This window comes from Sardina pilchardus, chromosome 15 (assembly GCF_963854185.1).
Source record: "Sardina pilchardus chromosome 15, fSarPil1.1, whole genome shotgun sequence".
Taxonomy (NCBI): domain Eukaryota; kingdom Metazoa; phylum Chordata; class Actinopteri; order Clupeiformes; family Clupeidae; genus Sardina; species Sardina pilchardus.
Window position 1 is genome coordinate 13659927 of NC_085008.1, and position 6657 is coordinate 13666583.

A 6657-nucleotide genomic window follows, 5' to 3' on the forward strand; every position below is an offset into this window, starting at 1 on the left:
AATTAAACAAAAGAAGACACAGGAACAGGAAGACACGGAGCTACAAGGACATGGCCACATGGACACCACAATCAATATCTGGGGTCCCTGAGATACCCAATAGAAAATAAAACCAATACATTTTATTCAAGTTTAAAAACATCCTGAGATAGCACAATATAGAAGCCACTTTCAAAAATGATCCAAAACGAGAGGCACTTTTTGCATAGCAGAATATCAAACGTCTTATCCACTTTGTCTCATCTGATGAGAAGTGTGGTCGTAAATGTCCCCAGTGCTGACTGTGACTGACAGACCCAATATTGGAATAAAAAAATACAAAATATCAAAATTGCCCATTGCGACTCTAATGGGGCTTTTCCATTGCATGTATCAGCTCAACTCAACTCACTTTTTTTTTGTTTTCCATCAGCAAGCTTACCTGGTACCTCGTACTATTTTTGGTTGAGGTTCCGTTGAGGTTCCAAGCGAGCTGAGGCGAATCCAAAAGGGACGTTAATGATATTATAGAGTTGTTTTCTTCAGCGTTGTTATGGCAATCGGCTTATGGGGGTACTTTGTTGCATTGGAAAATGAACACCCAGTACCAAAATGGAGTAGAGTGCAGTAGAGTAGTAGTGTACTCGAGCTGAGCTGATACCATGCAATGGAAAAGCTCCCTTAGGGTGAACCCAACAGTCGCCAAAAATACCTAAACCTACACAGTACACCTTTAAGGTTACACTCTAAAAAATGATGGGGCCAATACCGGTTCTTCAGAGCGATGCCACAGAAGAACCTTTTTAAGTGCTTCAAAGAACCATGAAGGCAATCTTTCGCCTGATGTAATGGTTCAACACAGAGTTTTGACTCTCCATGTAATCATCCAGAGATTTAAAGAACCATTTAAGCACCAGGGGAAGTGATATCATGATAAAGCTGACACTGAGTGTGCATGTGCTCTCGGTCAGCTAACAGGTTTTTTTCTATGCCATAGCTAGTGATCCTGGCTGCCTGCATCCTCTGCTGCTGGGCCTTTGTCTTCATGGCCTCTCTCTCTGCCCTCTCTGATGGGGGGATGGGCACAGACACCTCACTGGAGGGCACAGACACCTCACTGGAGGTAAAAGCTGGAGCTGCACGTCCCTGCTGGTCCAGGGCTGTCGGCTGGAGGTCCATCACCACTATAGGGATAAATAACAGTCATGTCATTTACAGTTTTTGCCCGTTGCTTGAACACTATAGACCCATGTTTATAGACTAAAGTAACACAACTTGAAGCTTTTGTACCGTACCATACCTCAAACACATGTACCCATACTTTTAACTAAAGTGCTGCTTTGCACTAGTTGCAATTCTACAACACACTTACTCCTTTATGCAACGCACTTGGTCCTGCACAGTGCACACACCTCTATTTCATACATAAGACACTTTGTTCAAAAATGAAATCTCAGGTCGTCATTCGGAAAACACACGAATACAAAATACAAAACACATCGGGCGATTGCAACCACTCAAATACACACTCAAAGGCATACTTGCAGAAATGAACACCAATCACCAACACCAATGGTATATTTTCCAGTGTTGTGTCATGTTTACTTGTGTGTAGAGGTTTGCGAAATGTATTCAAGCAAGGTGTTTTATATAAAGTAGCCTAGACTATGTGTTCCTCCTGATCTGAAAGTGTATATGATGCAAGTGTGTTTCATTTTGTCACCAGAGTTATATTTTAACAAAGGATTGTTAGGTTTTGATAGCAGAGTTTAGGTAGGCCGACTGATAATAGATTTTCAATTTGACATATGTGTCATAGATGAGTTTTGGCACAGTGAGCGAAGTTTTGCAAAATGTGTTCAAGCAACGGGCAAAAACTGTAATAGGGCACTTTGACATGAAAGACACAAAAAACATATTTTTATTTGTATAACACAAGAGAACTCATCACATAGGCTACTAAGTCAAGCACAGTCAAGTCTGTAGCCTATGTAGTTTATTTTTATGTAACACAACAGAACTCATCACATAGATGTCAAGCACAGTCAAGTCTGTAGCCTATGTAGTTGACTCTTAACGACAGCATTTGCTGTATAGAATACCAAATTTGGAGTATGGTTCTGGGCTGGTGGGTGCCCGGTTTTCATCAGTCAATCCATCTCGTGCTATGAGGGACAACAAGATTCAGACTCATTTGTATCCGGCCGAGACCCCCACCACCTCACTATAGGCCTAATCAGCACATTAGCTCAGATCAGTAGAAACTAGTACAGAAAAAGTTGGGGAGAAACTCAAGAGGGAATCAAGAACCAATAATGATAATCTCGACAGGTGCATACACCACATGAACCAGACATGCGGCTATCCTTTATGCATTCCTTTACAGATTCAGAAGGGCAGTGAGTCTGCAGATCCTTGCCTATGGTGACATTCATAGAAATCCGAAGCAAATCTGATCAGTATTCTACTTTTTAAGTTATGTCAATGGAGACATGGACACACCCATTTCAGATGCCATGTGTTAAAATATGACCTCAGTTGTGTGTAATGTGGTGTTGTTGCATTGATGTGTGCTGTGTACTGTATATGCTTGTGCCACGAGGAGGCGCTGTGCCTCATTGGTTTATTGTTCTGGCAGCATGACCGTGAGAATGATGTGTCAACTATAGTTACTGAATAAACATGCCAAAGGTGTTAGCTGCAATAGTACAGTAACACAACTCAACACCATCCCACTTAATCAAGAATAAACAAGCAGTTAATGGTCTCTATTAGACTATATTTCGATCATTTGAACATTCATCTAGATTCTAGCCTAATGGCAACTAAACAGACAAGAAACATTAAATATTCTGCGACGACCACACCTGCGGTGGAAGATGGCCTCAGAACAGATAGGTCAGATAGGTCAACCTCAGATAGATGGTTGAAGACTGACGGATCACTCACTCGGCTGTGAAACATAGCCTAACATAAAATATCGTACGCACCTCTGGCCCATTCCAACCATTTGAACACGTTCATTTAGGCATCCTGAGACTGCCGATTGTTGGGGTCAGATGAAAGTTGGTGGCAGCAATAGGCCAATAGGCCTAGGTTACGTATAAGAAAACTGTCACGACCTACGTGTTATTTCAATTGGATTTAGTCATTGACGGTGTTGATCCCCCCGAGGATGAAATTAATTTAGCAGACATAGGCTATAAAAAAGAGACGAGGCGTATATCACCACCATCCCTCCAACACACCGGCACATGCCACTAGACTATCACTTTCAACGCCTTCTTCCAACAATTGAGTAGGCCTAAGGGTCATTCCACCTCAATTCAACAAATGCCTTCTGCTTGACCATCTCAGATTTCCTTCAAAATTTTACCACCTAAAGAGTAACCATTTAAACTAACTTAGCCAAAATATTAGATTGGTATACCTAATACATCCAGAGAAAAACATTTTTGAACATGGTACCCCCCTTCTGATTTTTGGCGCATTGGCGACCTCATCTAAATCTGTAGCAAAGTTCAGATGTCATTATCTCAAAAAGTGTTCAAGCTAAAGACAAATTTTCTGTGAATAATGATTGCTACGTATAGATTCCACATATTCATTCGTAGGCCGTATGTGTTGATATTGACTCTGTTTCAATCTTGTGAAGTCAGAAGAAAAATTGCAGATTTTTTTTAAACCCCCACATTGGGTGCCCCATTACACAATCTATGAACAAAATGTTTGGCAAATTTATGTCTCTCTACAGAAGTGTTTAAGCTGTCTTTGAAAAAGTAATTAAGAGGTGTCTATATCGCTTTTTGGAAGTATTGTAACACAAAACTGAAAAATAATCAATTTGGATGATATTGTATCTCCCCATTACAGAGGTATGACAAGCTATTCCAATGAGTTGAACACATCTCCAGAGAGAGAGTATGAAATGGGCTTTCAGACTGTGAAATTTCAAGATGGTATTATGGCTGCAGTTACGGTATTTAAATTTTACAACAATTAGCATAGTTTTTTGTGCTATTATTTCATTATATCATAATTGTCTTATTCCTAAGTATCAGATGTTTATGTCTCATACTGTTAAACATTTATTTTTTCATTTACTTGCTGGGTGATGAACTAATAAAATATTTCCTGTATTTCCTAAATAAATTGCTGCTGTCACTATTTAATGCCACTAGATGTCACTATTTAGCGATATCAGCAATTTGTTGTTATAGTAGACCAATATTTCAAAGATAACATTTTAATAACCATAGCCATATAATACCATCTTGAAATTTCACAGTCTGAAAGCTCATTCATACTCTCTCTGGAGATGTGTTCAATTCATTGGTATAGCTTGGCATACCTCTGTAATGGGGAGATACAATATCATCCAAATTGATTATTTTTCAGTTTTGTGTTACAATACTTCCAACAAAAAAGCAATATAGACACCTTAGACAGCTTAAACACTTCATGGCTTACGAATGAATATGTGGAATCTATAGGTAGCAATCATTATTTACAGAAAAGTTGAAGTCTTTAGCTTGAACACTTTTTGAGATAATGATATCTGAACTTCGCTGCAGATTTAGATGAGGGCGCAAACGTGCCAAAAATCAGAAGGGGGGTACCATGTCCAAAAATGTTTTTCTCTGGATGTATTAGGTAGGCCTATACCAATCTAATATTTTGGCTAAGTCAGTTTAAATGGTTACTCTTTAGATGGTAAAAGTTTGAAGCAAATCTGAGATGGTCAAGCAGATTTTTTCTCTAAAATCCGTTGAATTGAGGTGGAATGACCCCAAAGTGACAACAAGTAAAACTCAGATCCCACTTAACTAACTTCGACCTAAAAGCCAGAGTTACCAAATTACTTTTCTTTGATTAGGCTACGTTATATTACCTTTTCTTGACTCACACGATGCTCCGATTTCTTCTGATACAGCAGTCCAACATTGATTTTCAATCCATCTATTGGATAATGCAGACTATTATACGGTGTAACTTCATACCCGATCATGAGCCTACTAAGATGGTCTACATTCTATTACAGGTGTAGTACAATGCAGTTCCTTGTAACAGCCACAGAAACTCATATTCCGCAGATTATCTTAAGGGGGCGGAGACACTGTACGATATGTTCCTCACACGCACCCCACCCCTATCTATGCTTGTTCCCTAACTTGGCATTGAGACGTTAATATTCCGGGCCTACGTTTCTGCGTAATGGTGTCCCTCTACAAGATTCTCACTAGACTATATGAATAGATGAAGTAGGCTAATAACGAACATTTATTTGAATAATGACTTGGAGCAAGAGAATGAAGCACCTGAAGCCACTTTGCTCCCGGCAAGCAGCGCCAGTGTAGGCTTAGAAGGTGAACACATTGAGGAGGATTGCGTGAGGCACCGGCAGAGAGCTCTGTGTTAGGCTAACACCAGTCGGACGGACACTACAGGTAGCGTGCATGCAGGGGGTAGAATCCTTTACTGTCTAGAATCCAGCTTAATGATTTTTCATACTGAGTGGCCATAATATGTGAAACAGCTGTTTCAGCTTATGCTCCGCACACTATGCCTATTTGCGCTCTAATAGGAAATACTTCTTTCGCTTTCTAAGACGTAAACTACAAAATATCCTCTCTTTTTAATATTATTTCTGGTAACGCGGCAGCTCAGTCGAAGAGGGCAGACGGGTTGTATTGTGCCCTATAATGCTAGGTTTGTGGCTAAACTCGGCCTGATATATAAGTTATCATTAATGCAATTTCATCGTCATCATCAGCAGTGTTTTTATTAGGCCCTACGGTGCGCCTTCACCAATACCTAGTTTTTGCTGTTGTGGTGCACACGTATGCTAGGCCTACTCTGACTTTATCTTCTCCCCTCTTGCGCGTTCGTCCTCCTGGCGGTCACCTGATGAAAGTGGCACCGAAGCTTTTCGCAAGATCTGCTCTAGTGGCAGTGACCAATCTGAACACTTGCGGGTGCAATACTCCATTGGCAACTTTCGCTGGGCCAAGAAAAACAACTGCTAGCCTACTACTTGCTTAGCCTACTATAGAGGTCATACACTCTCCTATCTTTTACTGTCTATGGGTCTTACACACATACATCTCATAGCCTTTACTGTCCGCAGGCGCACACACTGGGTAGTGAGCACACGTCCCCGGACAGGGGCCACACAGTTCTAATCTCAGGTGTGTGATGTGTGTGTGTGTGTCCTCTTTGTCCAGTTCTTTCCCAATAGGAACGTGTTTGCTACTACACACACACACACACACACACACACACACACACACACACACACACAGAGCCTCTGAGCGGTTTGAAAGAATTCTTTCAGCATTGTAGCCCATTTCTAGCCTGGCAAGGTTGGTTGAAGGATTGCCCAAGCATCATGATTTGAACGATTCTAAAAGACTGAGCTTTGTATGGTCACTTGGTAGGACTTACTTTCTGAACCCGAGATGTCCGCCTCTGGTCACTTTTAATTCAACAATTCCTTTCTTTACTAATGTAACATCAATATGTTCTGTCTTTTTCAGAGGTCACCCTGAAGCAGTTCCCATGTGTGTATCAATGAACACAATCCAGTCAAAATACTCATGGTCATTGACTATTACCCTCATCTCATCTACGCCACATGGGAGCAATTTTTTAAATTTCTTCAACCTTTACCCACAAAAA